The sequence below is a fragment of the Sus scrofa genome, chromosome 6 (genome assembly GCF_054392235.1).
Source record: "Sus scrofa isolate SSC_HxYL_T2T_F1_AM1 chromosome 6, Sscrofa_HxYL_maternal_Yorkshire_Landrace_v2.0, whole genome shotgun sequence".
Lineage (NCBI taxonomy): Eukaryota > Metazoa > Chordata > Mammalia > Artiodactyla > Suidae > Sus > Sus scrofa.
Window position 1 is genome coordinate 60,607,494 of NC_139388.1, and position 19,304 is coordinate 60,626,797.

General features: G+C 44.2%; 2 pseudogenes; both read left to right on the top strand.

The window, feature by feature from the left end:
- Positions 1-3,847: 3,847 nt before the first annotated feature.
- LOC146402434 (vomeronasal type-1 receptor 4-like) lies at positions 3,848-11,952 on the top strand (annotated as a pseudogene).
- Positions 11,953-17,884: 5,932 nt separating this feature from the next.
- On the top strand, positions 17,885-18,897 carry LOC110261372 (vomeronasal type-1 receptor 4-like; annotated as a pseudogene).
- The last annotated feature ends 407 nt before the right edge of the window (positions 18,898-19,304 follow it).

Genomic DNA, 19,304 nt, shown 5'->3' on the forward strand with positions numbered 1-19,304 from the left:
AGGTTGTTTTTCTCTACCTCTAATGTCGACTCAAACCTTCACCCCAGACCTGAATTGCATTGTCCTGGGTAGGAATAGAGATGCAAGAAAGAGGAAGAGGGGGAGTTATTCTGAAGAAGAGAAAACTAGTGGCCATACACCTGTTTTTGATGTTGTTGTTGTTCTGACACACTCTCTGTTGTATGTTTTGTTAGCCTCTGTCTTTCTCTATTTGCCATCCATTTATCAAAGGGACAATAATATTTACTGTACTTAAAATCTTGTTCTGTATTCTTGGGGCTTGACCTCACTGACTAGGGAGAGACTGCCTCTGCTTTGACTTGACGATACTTAGAAATGGAAAATTACCTTGATGGGACATCCCTCTCCTGTTCAGATGAACCAATCTGAGGTCCACATTGTCAACTGTCTCTATATCAACACAAGCCTCTGGTGCCTGTCATCACCTCCATCATAATATAAAGTAGGCATGACCTTTGCCTGTGAGGCTGTGCACTAAGAAATCCCCACCATCCCCTGTGTATGGTAATTCTACTCAAATGTGTTGCAACTTAAGGAGGAGGGAAACAGACTGAGGGGCATTCTACAAACAGTGGGTGTGCAGTCTTCAAAGTGTCAGTACCACATAAGGAAAGGGGCGGCCACTGCTCTAGATGAAAGAAACTAGAATCAAGACAACGGAATGCCATCTTTACATCATCACTCGATCCTAGATTGATGAACATGGAAAGAGATCCTTGTTTCCCTTGGAGAAGAATCTATATATTGCGTGTCTATTTGTTGGACTTTCTAGTGTTGATTTGTGAAGTGAGATTAATTTCTTTTGTTATGAGAGTGACTTCCACCATGGGGGATTCAAGGTCAGTTTGCGGACATATTCCATCTGTCCCTACTCACCACTTCCTCGTGTGCAGACAGCCGCGTTTTTGTAGTGTTTTACCTTGTTGGGAGAGCCACAGCGCCAATCTCTTATAAGAATGAATCCCTAAATGAGAACTCCACCATCATGACCTCAACACTCCTAATCACCCCACCCAAAGGCCCCACCTCCAAACATCATCATATTAGGGATTGACACTCAATATATGCATCTGGAGAGGCACAAATACTTAGTCCCTTGTGATAATGATTCAGCTGCCAAGAGAATGCACTCGTGGTGGTGCAGCAGTTATCTCAGAACCATCCAGCTATTCCACACACAAGTCAGCATGATGACTGACCTGCATTCAATGGTCTGTGATAGAGGGCATCCAACTCTAAATGTACAGAGAGAGTTTTAGTAACAAGGGCTCAAGGATGATTTCCATAAAAGCATTTATGGCATTTCAGTGAACGCAATAGATTCGTTTCTACTCACCAGAAAATATGTCCTCCATGTATCACTGGTGGAAATGACTTCTGTTGGCATGTAAAGTTAGTATGGCAATATTTATACAAACCCATGGAATCAAGAAAGAAGCGTGGATGACATGTGTTTGTGTGGGTTTCACAGTTTGGCATTTACTGATGTGGCAGCAGACATACTCTTGAAATTGCATACAATTGAGAGTTAATCTACCAGACCCACTCTGGTCTCACCTTCTGCCTTGATTTCAAATAGGAAACAAAAATAGTGATAGAAGATTGTTTATTCAAATGCTCTGTGTGGTCTTCCATTGTGTAAAATGTGAAGGATTACCTGGGGTGTTTTATATGAGCAAGAGTTTTCATCCTGGGCTCCATGTAGAAACAGTCCATGAGCAAGCAGTGAGTCCAGTGTAAATGAGGGCATGACTGAGTGGAGGAAGGTATGAGTGACTCCGCCTTCCTTGCCAACTCGATCCTCTTCATCTCCGTACTGCCTCTCTCTTCACTTCTTTACCCACTGTTACCAGCAGAGAAATGACATTCTCTTAGGTTTTTATTATTATTATTATTATTATTGTCTTTTGTCTTTTTGGTTGTTGTTGTTGTTATTGTTGCTATTTCTTGGGCCGCTCCCGCGGCATATGGAGGTTCCCAGGCTAGGGGTTGAATTGGAGCTGTAGCCACCGGCCTACGCCAGAGCCACAGAAACGCAGGATCCGAGCCGCGTCTGCAACCTACACCACAGCTCACGGCAACGCCGGATCGTTAACCCACTGAGCAAGGGCAGGGACCGAACCCGCAACCTCATGGTTCCTAGTCGGATTCGTTAACCACTGCGCCACGACGGGAACTCCTCTTAGGTTTTTAAACTACTTCATCCAGGACCATCACACATCCACCCCCGGACCTTCACATGTCCCCTCCATGGACACCTCCAGAGACCACCTCCATCCCCTTGTCAAGTCTCCTACTGTCAAATGGGCATGTCAGCCCAACACTCCTCCTTGTCATGACCTTCACCTTCATTTTCCCTTTAAATACACTTGCTCCAGACCAGAGAGCTCAGCCCACATCCCACGTCCTCATGACCTCTCTCTCCATGTCCAAATCATCAAAAGCTGGCTGCCAAGACTCTCCATGTCTTCAGTTCACACCCTTACCACTGCTGTTTCCTCTAGGTCCTTTAGTTTCCTCGAAACCACTGCCAACCTCAGCTGCCACCATCTCCTACCACCCATTGTCTCCATGAACCCATTATCTCCCCTGCAAGAATCCAGGGCCCCTGCGTATGCTTCCTTACTATCTTGGACCACTAACTACCCGTAGGACATTCATACCCCATTGATACACTGCAGTATATTTGTTTTGTTCATAATACTGTCTTGGCCCAGTGTTGCCCTTCTGGCTATAGGGGTCTTTCCTTCCACTCCTCCAGCAGCTGATCAAGTCCACACCCAAGGCACTTCCCTAATTGGGCTCTTACACTCTGAGGTACTAGGCACCCACCAATTTAGCCCTGGGTCATGTGCCCAAAACCAGAGTGAAATCTCTGTGCCCTACCTTTCACAGAGTCACTCACAGTAGCCAGTTCACAGATGTCTATGAACCTAGCTAACTCCACCCCACTTGCTACACAGCAGCTACCCCAGTGCTTCTCCCTCAACTTTCCCTGTGCCTGTGTGCAAGCCCCTGTGTCTGCCTGGAGTCCCTCTCTACTTTGGAGCTCTAAGTAAGAGAGTTCTGTCTTCTTCTGTCCAAGGGTTACAGTGCTGTGTGTGACATCCAAAGAATCTCCAAATCTTCTGAGATATGGACACCCTCCCCTGTGTTCTTTAACCCCTTGTGGACACGACCTCTCCTCTGCCCCTTACCCACCCGTGCCCTTTGCACATTGTGCCCACTGCCGCCCCCTCCACATTATCCCCTCTCTCCCTATGAGTGCTGTGCCCCTTCTGCCCAAGGACAGTGTATGTTGTGCCCTTAAATCCCGTGCACTCTTAACCTTCCTGTGCCCTTAAACCTTCAGTAAGCATTAAACATACTGCATATTTTACTCTGTGTGCATTTTACCCTCCTCACTCTCTCCCTTTCTCAACTTTGTTGCCCTAAATCCCAAATTCTCTTTGGCCTCATCTTACCCCTTCGCCTAGGCACGTTTTCTGGTCCACCCATCTTTCTCACACTCACTCATAGGCATACCCCACACCCCTAATTTCTCACCACCCCTCCCACCTCCAGTGGCAAGGCTCCCAGTACTTTTTGAATGCTCATATATAAAATATTATTTTTAAGGGGAGTGTCAAGTTTGTAGAAGGATAAAGAGCTCTGCCCTATTTCTGGCGTTCACAGTCTAGGAGAGAAGCACAATTTTCCATATACAAACACATGGTTGAAATGATAACCCACCTGCTGACCATGTGATGATGGTGTGAAAGTGAGGGGACTGTGTCATTGGTGTGAGTGTGCACTGGGAAGGGCGTGAGAGTGTGAGGATGAGTCCATGTGTCCTGAGTGTGAGTGTGGGACTGAGTGTGAGAAGGACGGTGTGGATACACATTTGAGTGTGTTTGAGTCTGTGAGTGTGGATGCTCTGTGCTTGGATGTATGTCTGACCATGTTCATGTGTGTGTTTGGAAGCAGCATTGGCGACCACATGGCTTCCTTCCCTGATGTGGAAACACAGGGCAGATGCAGTGAGGAGGTCACCTCAGCCCAGGTGAGACCTGACCTTGGCCCTCAGCTCCAGGAATGTGGTCTCCAGAACCTGGGAATGTCATGCCCGACCAGAGTGTCTTTGTTTGCTTTGGGGCTTGACCACCAGACACTCTCCCAGTGTAATTTTTGGTGGGACCTTGGACCACACAGTGTCAGATTGGGCTCTGGAGGAATTGGTGATGAAAGTAACAGCCCAACTCTCACAATGACTGAGACTAAAGGTCAGCCACACACAGTATGTGACTGATCTCCCATCAGAGCTCTGGGCCCCTGGTGTGGGTGACCTTCCCTGGTGGCAGTTCTCCACAACTTGTCACAGACCAATACAGGGACCTAACACATTTCAGAGGAGAGGACACCTGGGCTCCACATTTCATCCTTGCCCTGGACTCTGCCCCCTGCGTCTTCTCCCTTGTCTGGTGGTAATCTGATTCTTTCCCTGCAGTAAACCCTCAAGGTGAACACAATAGCTCTCAGCCAGTTCTGTGACTTGTCCTATGTGATTATCGAAAAGGGATCCTGTTTTTGTGAACCCTCCACATTTGAGTTGATGTCCAAGTTGTTTTTGAACTTTATGAATTAAGTTGCCACTAGCTTTTCAGTTGGTCTAAAAACACTTCAATGAAAAATTAACAATAAACCTTCTTCAGATTGTGAATTTGTTTCTTGCAAAATTGATGATTTGTTTAGTGTCTTAAATTTTAATGTATTTTCATTGATTGCATAACCAGTAAATATTCCTTAGTGAAATTTGGCAAAGGTAAGTGTTAAGACCTCTCCCTGCGCTCAGAGCTATTGATTTGAGAAAGGAGCATTGACTTACCTGAAAGTTAGAAAAATGAAAAAGAAAGAAAGGAAGGAAGGAGGAAGAAAGGAAGAAAGGAGTTCCCATCATCGTACAGCAGAAATGAATCCAACTAGGAACCATGAGGTTGCAGGTTTGATCCCTGGCCCCATTCAGTGGGTTAAGGATCTGGCCTTGCCGTGAGCTGCGGTGTAGGTTGCACATGCAGCTCAGATCTGGTGTTGCTGTGGCTGTGGTGTAGCCTGGCAGCAACAACTTTGATTAGACCCCTAGCCTGAGAACCTCCATGTGCTGCAAGTGCAGCCCTCAAAAAGACGAAAGGGAAAGAAAAGGAAGGAAGGAAGGAAGGAAGGAAGGAAGGAAGGAAGAAGGTAGAAAACATCTGTTAAACCGTCTGATCCTGGTGCTGCAGCTTGTGAGGTACGCTTTTATAAACCCTACTTCTGTGTGGATATTTCTCTGGATTTCATATTACTTTACAGGTCAAAAGTGGCCAAGTCCAAAATCATAGAAATTTTCCATATCATTTCCAAAGTAATTTCTGTTTTGTTATATAAATGAGACCAATGACTTCTAATATGAAATATTTGCAAGCTCATCCTTTTATACTTACATCGCTAGAAATCCATCTTACACTACCTGGTTGAATTTATCTGCTGAGTAGTCAAAGTGAGGCAGCTAGGAGTCTGGAAATGAATGATGAACTTGGCCTTTAGTGGAAGAACTTCTCAGTGCGTCAGGGAATCCTGTGACCCACACACTCGTCCTATGCTGGTCTTATGCGTTCCTTCCACATGAGACCTGTCTGTCATCAATGAGCATTAATCAACTGAGACTCCTTAAACATTCAACATCCCTTTAGAGACACCAAAGGAAACTTTTAACTGCTTTTGGTAATGAGCAATTGGGAAAATTTACTTTCAGAAATACCGTCACCTCCTCAAGCCTGCCTTGTCATTACTATTACAAGTGAAGTGATCCTTGCCGTTCTAAGGGAAGGTGAGGTCACCGATCATAAACCGTATATCAGGGTCTGGCCACCTCCTTCCCCACACATGCTGGCTGTCATGACCTTCACACTCAGCCCACCATCGTGGCCACAGGAAGGCGTCTGGTGAGTATTTTCTGTGTCAGTGTGAGAGGCAGAGTCTGGAAGCAAGGAAGTCGGAGTGAGTGTTCATGGCTAGAAAAGGGATCCTGGGGTTTGGAAGAGATCCAGGGCAAAGCTAGAAAAGGAAGCAGAATAATCCCTCAGGTGTGAGCTGAGCTGCACCACAGAGATGAGGGTCTTGAGGCCAACAGCAATACCTGATGGCTTCCAGTGTGACTTAATGGACTTCTTACTGTGAAAAATTTATAGGAACTACATACAATCCCTTTGGTTAGGACATGATTGGATGTAGTAGAGAAACAACATATGTCTAACTATGACCGGGTCACTAAGCTCTACAGCCAAAATTGATGCAGCGCTGTACAGCAAACTGTGCTGCAATTTTCTAAAAAAAAGAGAAAAAAAGAATGTATGCTGAGTAATCCCCATGATGTTGAGGAATTACTGTTAAGGTCCTTAATGATCATAGTTCTGACATCAGTCACTGTCCTTCTACAGGAATCACCTAAGTCTCGAGTTTTGGTAGAGGTCTTATAATGCCTTCATGCTTATAATAGAGTAGGATGGACTGTAACATTTTTCTAATCCTCTAAAAGGCATGAATGTGAATTTTTTGTGGAACTAAAAGTTCCTTTATCATCGAACTCTCTAAAACTGTCTTTGCTGGCAACAGCAATTGTGTCTCTCCTGAAAACATCTGAGGACTCATAAATATGATGAGACTTTTTCCCCTTGGAAGTTAGAGAAGCAGCATTGAAGAAAATACTTAGTGGAGGTTCCCATTGTGGGTCAGTGGTAATGACCCAGACTAGTATCCGTGAGAGTCCAGGTTTGACCCCTGGCCTTGCTCAGTGGGTTAAGGATCAGCATTGCCTGCGAACTGTGGTGTAGGTCACAGAGGCTGCTTGGTTCCATGTTGCTGTGGCTGTGGTGTAGGTCAGGAGCTACAGCTCCCATTCAACCCCTAGCCCAGGAACTTGCATGTGCACCAGGTGCAGCCCTGAAATAAGAAAAAGCAATGAAAAGAAAAGAATTAGTTTATAATCATGGGTTTCAGAGAACCATTGCGAAGAGTAAATCCATCTCGTTTTGTTCTCCCTTTTTAAATATATCCAACATGAATTCTAAGCTCAAACTCCTTTCTTACTTATTTCAACTTTTCAAATACAAAAGGATTTATTCTCTAGATTCTGGCTTAAATGTCTCGTGTTTTATTATAGTTTGCAAGTCTTATAGTATTAATATTTTCATGTATGCTGGTATTTATATCCAAGCTTTTGAAGCAAGATTTTTAATAATTTTGTTTCTATCTTACACCATTTTTTTCACATTATTTTTTACATATTCCTGTTTAGGAAACCAGGTAATATGGCCCAATTCTGTATATGAAAGATGCCATTATGTCTTTTGTTCCAAGTATGAGAGCTAATTGTTGTTTCTTCTGCCAAACTGATACTGAGCCAGTCTTGAGTTCATCAGACCCATCGTGGACCAAGGGAAGTGTCCTGAGAATTAGCCTGTAATGATCCATCTACACTTGACCCTGCCCTCTAACCCTTCACTCATATTTGACAGCAGAAAAAGTCGGAGATGTTTGGACTGCAAAGGCAAATGCAGTTTTCCTCTGACCAAAGTTGTGATACTGTACAGCCATTATCAGTCCCCCATTGCATCTTAATCATTGCCATATGGATGAATTCACTTGATGTCCATTTTCATACCTCCATGTTCATATCTGGATTATCTCTCGAAATAGCTGTCCCTGTTTGTGGAACTGCTGCAGTTTAAGCCGTTCTCAGAAGCATATTAAAAGGATTCCCTCCTACACACCCCTGAACCCATATTGGATATTGACCTTCAGAATAAATCCCTAAAAACAGTAAAAATGATTACAACAAAAGTATACAACCTAATAAAGAGGATATGAAATAAATTGTAAAATGTATTTAAAAACTTAATGTAGGTGTGGATCGTGTGGGAAACCCAAGCTGATGATGTTGGTTAGTATCACACTGTGGTTCGGGCCCTGGCTGGCACTCAACCTACCAGGTTCCAATCACCACCCAGCCCCTAATATGTGTGCTCATTTAGACAGGCCCCCAAGATCTCTGTACGGTCTCCTTAACAGTGAAAATAATGCCAGTGCCCACGTCATGCAGGTGTGAAATCAAGGCATGTGCCATATTCTGTCAGTATAGCCATGATTGTTGCATTGCAGGTGTTGTGTAAAGTTGCGCAATCTACTCTGGGAAGACTTTTGACAACACAGAACCTGAAGGAAACATTTCTCACAGAGTGCCTTGACTTTAATTGATACGATGAATGTGGCCCACAAGACCTGTTTCATTGCTGGGTCTTCTGTTCAGCAGACAGATATCAGCCACAGAAAAGTGGCTGAACGAGCTCTAGACATTTTCCAAGAAGAATGGCCCCTTCCCTCCAACAACAGTTGGAACCCTGTTTGGGTTTTTTTTTTTCCTCTTCTTCACCATCACCTCTTCCTTTACTACAATGAAACAGGCTGAGGATCAAGATTTGGCACTCAAACACCTGCCTATAGATCATGCTTGGTCATTTTCCTTGCAGGCATCCACAATGGCAGCGTTCCCTTGAAGCATTTCTTCATAGATTTACCCATGCAAATTGACTGACTATCCTCACGGGGGCGGGGGAGGGGGCGCCCTGTGTCCATCGGCACCACCTGCCCTTTAAGTGTCTGCAGGCATCATGATCAGCCCCGTGAACTCTAGAGGACTTAACGTGAAAGCTCTCATGGATTGGGGATTCCATGTTTCTATGCTAGACATTGTACATGCTGATAAATACCGTTTTGCCTATATTCAGGATTGCCAAGTGAAGCAATGAGAACATCACCAAGAAGGGATTTCTGATACTGCTCTGCGGAGGTTTATAAGAAGTTCACCAAATACATCAATGCATCAGTGTTATCACACCCTGAGGTGCTGTTCTTGGGCCGATGGACTGGACCTGGGGCTCCCTAAGTTTCATCCCATACAGACGTAATCAGCAGGTCAAACATTCACAGGACATCTTTTCCTAAGTACTTTCTTTTTCCCCCCATTATGTACTCATTAAATGTTATAGCTACACATATGAGTTATAAGTGCACAGCTCAGTGGGATTTCTCAAAGGTCAGCACCCCTTTAGGGAACCCCTCCATCAAGTAGAAGAATGTTCAGCCCTCTATAAAGCATCCTGAGCTCCCCCTGAGTCACCAACTCCAAGGGTGTAGTTCTACTCTGGATATTTGAAGGAGTGGAAATGTCATTTGCATCAATTCCCACATTTAAGAGAATAGATCATTTCTCTGTTTTGTACTTTACATAAACTAATTAATCTATCTATCTTTGTCTTTTGTCCTTTTAAGGCTGCACCCACGGCACATGGAGGTTCCCAGGCTAGGGGTCTAAGTGGAGCTGTTGCTGCTGGCCTACGCTAGAGCCACAGCAATGCCAGATCCAAGCCACATCTGCGACCTACACCACAGCACATGGCAATACCGGATCCTTAACCCACTAGGTGAGGCCAGGGATCGAACCTGAAACCTCATGGTTCCTAGTTGGATGTGTTTCCACTGCACTGCCACGATGAGAACTCCCACTTGACGTAAATTTATATACCATGAAATCTTTCATGTTGGACTTTCCAGCTCCTTGTGATTGTGTGAATTTATCCACACTGTTGCACACTCCTGCTAGCACTCAGTACACTGCTTTCTGGGATGGCGTGGTGTAAGTATGCATCAATGAATAGATTCTGCTTTTAATTGGCAAGTGGGGGGTTTTTTGAGTTTGGGGCATTATGAGTAATGATTACCATTGGCATATAAATTCTGTAACTATTCTTTTGGTGAGGTATAGACAGAATTTTTGAGTATATTCTTTGGAGAGGAATTGTTGGAACATGGGATTTGGTGTGAACTGCTAGTAGAGATACCCCAGTGTTCTAAAATGCACCAGTTTTAACACCCACCATCAATGTAAGAGATTCTTGGTTGATCCACAATTCACCAACTCTTGCGCTGTCATTTTATTTTAGATCTCCTGGTGGTATTTGACAATATATATGGAGTGATATATTTTATGTTTTCTTCTAACTAAAACCTTCTATATGTTATGCATTTCTTATGTTGTGAATATTTTGAAAGTGTGTATCAGAGTAGCTTGTGCACTGTTTATTGAGCTGTGTGGTTGTAGGAATACTTTCTGCTGGATGCCACTTGTATCCCTCTGTTTCTGTGTGTGTGTTTCTGGAAAAGGACTTTTTTTTTTTATTTTTTGCTTTCTTAGGGCTGCATCTGCAGCATACAGAAGTTCCCAGGCTAGGGGACCAATTGGAACAGGAGCTACACCAGCCTATGCCACAGCACAAACAACATGGGATCCGAGCCTCATCTGCAAATTCGCTTGAGGCAATGCAGGATCCTTAAGCCACTGAGTGAGGCCATGGATCAAACCCACATCCTCATGGATACTAGTTGGGTTCATTACCACTGAGCCATGGTGGAAACTCCTGAAACTGGCTCTTAATTTTACTATAAGCTAAAGTCACTTCCCCTAAATGTTAATATGTTCAGTGCTGTTTAGAATATCTTCCTATTCTAAGACTATAGAAATATTCTGGGTTTTTTTTCTTAAATATTCATTACTTTTCATTAACATTTATCAGCCATCCATCCACAGTTGAAATATTTTATGATGTGGGTAATAGCAGACTTGTTGTTTTCTGATTTTAGGTAGAATTTTTCAGCTTTTTCTAAAAGGACATACTTTGCTGGCTTTCTTTTCAATGTTATTGTCATTGCTCCCCAGGTGAACTCCCCTTCATCCTTCCTGCTGAATGTTCCATGACATATAAGCTAATCTCTCTGTCTCTTCCTGTCTTGTAAAGACTTGGCAGTCAGACAGGGGCACACAAGTCACTTTCCCCTTGGGGTCAGAAATCTTCAATGCACCCTTTCGCACAGAGGAATGACTGTTGCTGTTATTTAAAGGAAAACACGGTGAATGACAGACTATTCTCCCTAGATGTGACAATAGCACTTCTCTCTTTACCTCAGACAACAGCTGGAACTCTGGGCAAGGTCTCCCTCCTTTACTGTTACCTCTTTCTCTACCACACTCAGTGCAGGTTGAGGACCACAGACTTGATTCTCCAGCACCTGACTCTCGCCAACTCCTTGGTCATTCTCTCTAAAGGAGTCCCTCACACAGTGGCTGCTTTGGGGCTGAAGTATTTTCTCAGGGGTTTTGCATGTGAACTTTTCTGTGTCCACAGAGTGGGCAGGGGTGTGTCCATTGGCTCCACGTGCCTGTTGAGTGTGTTCCAGACCATCGTGATCAGCCCCACGCACTCCCGCTGGAAGGGTCTTAAAGTCAAAGCCCCCAAAATCGTTCACTTCTGCATTGTCCTCTTCTGGATCCAGTACCTACCTGTATATTCAATTAATCCTATCTATGTGTTGCATGTGTCTAGCACATGGAGCATGAGAAATATCTCAAAGATTAGAGATTGGGGGATCTGTTTTACTACAGATCGTGAATGAATCACAGGCCTGATACATACAGTATTGATAGTTGTCCCTGAGGTTTCATTTTCTGTGATTATCACCTGGGCCAGTGGCTCCATGGTTTTCATCCTGTATAGACACAGCCAACGGGTCCAACACATCCATGGGAATCAGGTTTCCCCCAGATCCTCTGCTGAATCCACAGCCACCCAGAGAATCCTGTCCCTGATGAGCACGTTCCTCTCTTTCTATGCCCTTTCCTCCATCTCTCACGTTTGTATTGCTCTTTTTCTTAGTCTCAACTGGTGGGTAATGAACATTTCTGCCCTAAGTTTTCTGTGCTTTCCAACCATCAGCCCCTATCTGTTCGTGAGCCACAAAAACATGGTACCCAGGCTCTCCTTTGCGTGGGTAAGGAATTCAGAATCCTTTAAACTCTTCTGAAATTTGTCAAGTGTATGTTTTTGCTGAATGTTAATTTGTTTATTTACTCATTAGACTTGAAAACCAATACAGTTTCGCAAGTGAAAGCCGCATCTCTTTTGAAGGTAGATGATAATGGGTGTTGATGTTTCATCAGCTCCTTTAATTTGGAACACACACTCACAGTGGAGGCGAATGAACAGCATGGCCTCATCTCATGCACAACATCCTGATGACCAGGGTCTCAAAGAAATGATGCTTTGAGACCCACAGCCTGCCTTTGGTCCTAGCTCCTGAGTCACAAGCATCAAAGTGGTTGACCCAGTGGAGTAGTCATGGGAGTATTAAGTAGAGGTGAATAACATCAGACAGTGAGTGGCAGATAATGGTGGGAGAGAGTTTCCCATGGGTTTCCATGTATGTGCATGTCTGAGTGTCCGTTGCAAGGGACATTTTATTCTGAACTGCAGTGCTGATCCTCTCAGCGGTGGGATCAGTCTGGGGGTTTTCTGAGCAATCGGAGCATTAGGTGATGGCGAGTGGGAACGGCGAGTCTGAGCAGTCCCGTGGGATACGGCTCTCTGCTTGTGCACATGTGCATGTCTGTGTGTGATTGGGTAGTCCTTTGCTGCTTCTACAGCAGTTAGGGTCTTAGGAATGCCTGTCTTGGATGTGCAGTGGGTTGGTGAGTGTGGAGTCTCCATCTGAGTGCTTACTTTTGAGGGATTCTGGGATGGTATGTCCTCTAAATACCTCCAGATCCGGAGCATTAGAGTACGAGGTACTGGGTGTAGATTCTGGGTGAAGTTGAAATCTGCTCCCATTTACCTTGGACAACTTCGAAAAAAAATGCCTGAAGAGTCTGTTAGAGACTGTGCTGGAGTCAGCTCTGCTGAGGATATGCTCTTATTACTTTGCATTCTGAGTTCAGTCGCAGGACCTAGCACTAAAGATGTGCTAAAACTGGGTCCACCAGGTGATGCCATGGGAGTTGGGAGTGTGCCCATCCAGGAGAGCATGGCTGGGTGGAAGAGGAAAACAGAGTGATCTCTATCCATGGTTCTTTGCCATGTTTGCAGGTCAGGTATGTGGTACTTTTTCTGGTTTTAAGTGGACCTGAACATACCCTTGGGCAGCACCAGGATTCTGGGTGGGCAATTCAGGGGCTCATGTGGATGGAAGAACCATGTTGAAGCTGCTGACTCTGGGCTGGGAGGAGTGAGGATTTTGCAGGAGAATGTTGGGCATTGGTGCAGTTTGGGCAGGGGGACCTGGAATATAAAAGTCTCTAGTGGAAGGCAGTTTGTGTTTTAGAGTTTGGTGATCCAGCAGCAGAGCTGTGCAGATGCCTGAGCACAGGCCCCGGTGTTGTCTGGGAGAGGGGCATGTGGCCAGGGCAAAGCGTGACACTGTCAGGTACCTCAGGGTAGGAACCTGGAGAACTGGGAACAATTAACCAAGGAGGCGAGGCTGATGGCCGTGCACACATACCAGAACATGCTGTTCCTGCACCACAGCCAGCACGGCCTGGTGCTTGTCTCCACCTCCACCAGAAACAGAAAATGCTCATGATCTTTCCCTCCGAGGCTGTGCACTCAGAAGGTTTCACCATCATCCACATATAGAATTTTGCCTCAGTGATTCTGGTGAATCTCAGAGTGAGGCGCTCAATCAGAGAATCCACACTCAACGACCTTCTGCCAACGGTGGGTGTGCATGGGTCCCAGTGCACAATTTCACCAAAGACAGAAGAATAGTGCGTGGCCAAGATTCAAGGGGCTAGACTCCAGTCAAACAAATGTAATCCTGTACACGGACTGGATTCTAGATTTTGAAGGGTCCTTGTACAGTGGGGGAATCTGTGCATGGACTGTTATAGACTGTGTAGGGTTTTATGTCAAATGGTGGATTTGCTGTGTTAGGAGAATGACCTAGATGTAGGTGACTGAAGATCTAACTGCAGCTGTATTCAGTGTGTGGTGAGGGTCCTGCTCCTGGTTTGCACAGGGTCTCCTTCCTGATGTATCCACAGGACAGGGAGAGCAAAGGCTAGTGTCTTCTGACCAGGACACACACCCAACATGATGGCTCCCCCTTCCTGGCTCATCTAAACCTGATCACATCCCCAAAACCCACTTCCAAATGCCTTCATCTTGGGGTTAGAGCGTGAAGCTCTCCATTTGAGGGGACACAACTGGTGAGTCCAGAGCAGTAATGATGCACCAACAGTCATGGTGGTGTAACAGTCTCCTGTCCCAGAGCTGTCAGTGTGATCAACATGTGCAGTAACCAGCTTGACCACAGATCCATGCTCCATGTCGTCTGTGGAAGAAGGCATTCAACTTTTCAAGTGTATAAAATGTGAGCGAGCAGTAGAGTTGGGTCTTTTTTAATGATCTCTGTGAAATGATTCATGATATTTTAATGAATGGGAAAGATGTATTCTTCGAAGGGAAAAGTAATTCCTTCAAAGATGGCAGTTGAGGAAAGAAATTTGATTGGCATGAAAGACCAGTGTGACAACCATAATGTACACACATTGAAGGAAGAACAGAACATTTTAATAGATTGTGGGCCATTTATTTCATTCTTGTACAATTGTAACACAATATCAGAATCACGTGGAAACTACATTAAAAGAAGGATCACCGTAAAACTTAAGGAAGTGCTTCAGCTGGATTTCATGATATCAACTGCGGAGCAATTGATTGAGTTAATGTCCTTCCCAAAATGTATCTCTACTAAATTGTAATGTGAATTAGATTTCTATTACTTCTGTAGTAGATTTCCAGGATTTAGCCTCTGAAAACCCCACGCATTGGTCTCTTCACAGCTTACTGGTTCAGAAAGCTGACATTGAGGTCGTAGCTGTCCTGGTCTCTAAACTGATTCATGTCGTTTGAAGGATTCATTTCCTTTCATCATGCCCATGTGTCTCCTTCCCTCTTGAAAGCCAGCACCACGCACTGAATCCTTTGCTGTCTTGAAGGTCTCCTCTCTTCCTTTTTTATCTGACTTCAGCTCTTTAAGGCTCCTGTGATTACACTGGACCCACCTGGATATTCCAGGACAGTCTCCTGTCTTCCTCAGTGGGGGCTGCTCTACAACAAGGACACCCCTGACTGGAGTGGCTTAAACAAAGGCATTTCTTACTCACTGTCCTAGAGGATGGAGGTCCAAGATGAGGTGCTGGGAGAGTCCGTGTTTGCTGAGACACCTTGTCCTGATGTCCCTCTATTCACTGTGTCCTCACCTGGTGGTGAGAGAGAGGAAGCAAGGGACTTGGCATCAGAGCAGTGATCCCATCCTGAGGGATGGTCGGACCTAATCACCACGACGTGATCCCCTCCCAAGTCCCACCTCCTAACACCATCCCCTTAGGGCTTAGGAATTCAAGGTATGAATTTGGGTGAAACAAACATTCAGTCCACAACATAGTGCAATGATCAGTAACCTGTATTAAATACAAAGCCCCTTTTTGCCGCGTCTAGCACTGATGGTCAACGGGAGATCCTGGAAGAAGGGCGGCACGGTACAACAGAACACACAAGACTCCTACAGTTAAAAAGTGGGGAACCAGGAGGCCCTCTGTTCCGCAGACAAAGGCGCCTAGGTTTCAGCTCACATGCCTTTTATTGGAGAAAGTGACGTAGGTTGATGAGCAAAATCAGGTGCAGTTAATGCTAAGCCTATCTTCGTGGTTGTGCTTTTGCGCATGCGCCAAATTTGTTTTCTGCATCACTCAGCAGTTTCCATGGTCTCCAACATCGTTTGCCCTGTCATGTGACATAACCCAGACAGTATTATCAAGGAGTGGAATCTGGTGACTTCACAAAGAGTTTTGTGCAATGAAATGGTTTTTGAAAGTGAAAAATATTTTACAGTTATCCTAGTGACAAAACTATTATCAGAAGATTTTGCGCGTTTGCCACTGTTAAGTGTGAGTACATGAGTTATATATACAATAAGCATGTGCCTGTATGAGTGTGTGAGTATGATGCACATGTGTGTTTGCTTCTGCCTGTAGGTGTTTAATGAGTTCCCGTTTGTGTGCAAAAATCATTACCCACCAGTATGACTCCAATCCCAGCTTTGAATGTTGGCATTTAATGCATCATGACCCTGCATCAAATGTGGATTTGTTTGTGTGGAAAACCAAAAGATTACTTTGAACTCCTAATTTACAGGGGGAGGGGGGTTGTTTTTTTGCTTTTTGTCTTTTTAGGGCCATACCCGTGGCATTTAGAGCTTCCCCGGCTAGGGGTCCAATCGTAGCTGAAGTCACCAGCCTACACCACAGTCACAGCAATGCGGGATCCTAGCTGTGTCTGCGACCTACACCACAGCTCACAGTAATGCCAGATCCTTAACCTAATGAGCAAGGCCATGGATTGAACCTGCATCTTCATGGTTCGCTCACTGCTGAGCCATGACAGGAACTCCTAATTTATGTTTCTTAATTATCAAAGCATCAAGTGTTCATACTGAAGAAAGACCACATACATTAACTAATTAATGTAGAGCACTGTAGTGACTCTTTGGTCCAAATGAATAAGTAATTGATGACTGACCCATCTGATAGAAGAAAGGTAGAATCTCTCTGTTGAGCCATCAGAACCAGGTGATTATTCGTGAGACACTCTTTTCGGATCTCTCTTTTTGTCTATGTGTTTGTTCAGGGTCTACTCCTTCATCACTGGTGGTAGTCAATGATGGTAAACTATAGCAATGGAATCCTGCTATGTTGCACTGGGAACTATGTCTGGTCACCTATGATGGAGCATGATAATGTGAGAAAAAAGACTGTATACATGTATATGTAACTGGGTCACCATGCTGTACAGTAGGAAAATAATCGTCTTGGGAAAATACAATAATAAAAAACAATGTGATAAAAAAAATTAAAAAATAAAAAATAAAAATATGCTTCTATCAGTTCCTAAATCTAGTCTTTCAATTTATACAGCACACACACACACACAAAAATACATGCCACACAGATGCCGTTTTGTTTATATGTCTTGTTTGTCCATATAAAAAATTCACAAATCATACTTCTTTGCTGGCACGTTAACAGGTTTCAAAGGTAGATAAGGGTATCTCAAAAGAATAATGATTTAGCATTTCCTTAACACACTATTTTATCATGCATTAGTGTTTTATGTCCCAGACTTTATGGCATAACACACACACACTCAATTCCTGTGATAGGTGCCATTATACCTGCTTTTCTGACATAAAAGCAAATGAATCTGCTGATTCCATCCTGACATTGAGCCATTCTCCTCTTCATTACCTGAACTTGTCATGGTGCAGGTTCCTGAAGTATTTGACTGTCAGCAGGGCGTGTACATGCATTAAGATATCTAAACTTAATTCCTAGTTGATAGCACTCTGTAGAATAAAGCTTTACAAATACATGGAATCGTGTTATAATGACAATATAAAATACCACCAGTCTAAAACTATATGTCACATTGTGAAATCAAGACTAGTTATAGATCTGGATCATAATTTGAGTACAACTAACTAGTTTTGGGACAGAGCCTGGTGGTTCAGTGCCCTGTGTTTAACAGACCACACTCTTGCACAGAGTTTGAAGTCCTCACTCTGCCCTACACAGCACATGTCGACAGATACCTAACCTCTCTGTGCTACCCTTCCCTCTAGATTAAAGTTACAGGTGTCCCTGGCTCATGGATTTGTGAAGAATGAAGTGTACAAGTTTAATATCTTCAACTAGTGATTTTACGTATAAGTCCCCTTAATGTCATACATTCCATAGTTTTAAGGCTGCTACGACTGAAAAACATGACGAAAAATTTCTAAATGGGAATTCAGGGTCAGTGGACACCACAGGATTCAGCTGACAGGACACATGCAGCACTTGCTTCATATCCCCACCCAGGACCTTCTAAGTCACAAGACAAACATTAGAGACTGAGCTGGGAGGATGGCCAGCAGGGATGTGACCACAGATGTGATCATCCTGACACAGACCGTGGTTGGAATCCTGGGGAATTTCTCCCTTTTTTGCCATTATATCATCCTTTACTTCACTGGGTGCAGGTCACGGTCCACAGACGTGATTCTTCAGCACCTGATTGTGGCCAACTTCTTGACCCTTCTCTCTAAAGGAGTCCCCCAGACCATGGCAGCCTTTGGGTGCAAACTTTCCCCCAGTGATTTTGGGTGCAAACTCCTTTTCTTTCTTCACCGAGTGGGGAGGGGAGTGTCCATGGGGAGCATCTGCCTCTTGTGTGTCTTTCAGGTGATCATGATCAGCCCCCAGAATTCCAGGTGGGCAGTGCTTCAAGCAAAAGCTCCCCAGTACATTCTTCCCTCGATGTGCCTGTGCTGGACGCTCCAAATGCTGGTAAATACCAAGTATCCTCTCTATGTAAATGGCAAATTGAGTGACAAAAACAAAACAAAGAAAAAAGATTTGGGATACTGTTCTGCTGTTCGTCATGACAAAGCTAGAGAGGCATTTATGCATTGCTGCTGTTACTCCTTGATGTTTCATGTTTGGGGCTCATGCTCTGGGCCACTGGCTCCATGGTTTTCCTCCTGTACAGACACAAGAAGCAGGTCCAACACATTCGTAGGAACAATGCCTCCCCTAGATCCTTGCCTGAGTCCAGAGCTACCGGAACCATCCTTCTCCTGGTGAGCAGCTTTGTCTATTTTTACACTCTTTCCTCCATCTTTCAAGTTATTTTGACTCTTTTTGATAATCCCAGCTGGTTCCTTGTAAACATTTCTGCAATTATGGCTGCGTGGTTCCCAACGGTGAGCCCCTTTCTGCTCATGAGCCGTGACTCCACTCTATACAGCCTCTACTTTGCCTGGATAAGGAATGCAAAATCACCTGCTATTATAAGAACTGTGTACATTGTATATCTTTCCACAGTGCACAATTTCCAGTTGTTCTTTCCTAAGTCCCCCCAAAAAATTGAATTTTGAAAGATAGGGAATAGGTCATAGTACCCGTCTTTTTCGAAATGAAGACATGTAACCATATCGTCATGAAATACAGGTATCTTGTAAAGAACTGTTCAATTAAAGTGTTTCTGGTACTTTCAGAAAAGGAGTTCAGAACTTAGAGTATAATAATAGAGATGATCTGCATATTCTGGAGTGTTCAAGTGGGTAGCCTTCAGTCTAAAACATCTTTTCCCAGGAATGAAATAGTCGTGGACTTGTAGATAAAGGTATACATGAACATGGGTCCGTGTGTGCAGGGGTCATTGATGAAAGCGAAGAAATCAATGTCCTTTCAGTGTAGACAATAGCCTGGTGTGGAGGTTCACTCTCAGCCAGTAGAATCTTTGGGAAACAGCTATGAATTTTATAGATAGCATCCTCAATAG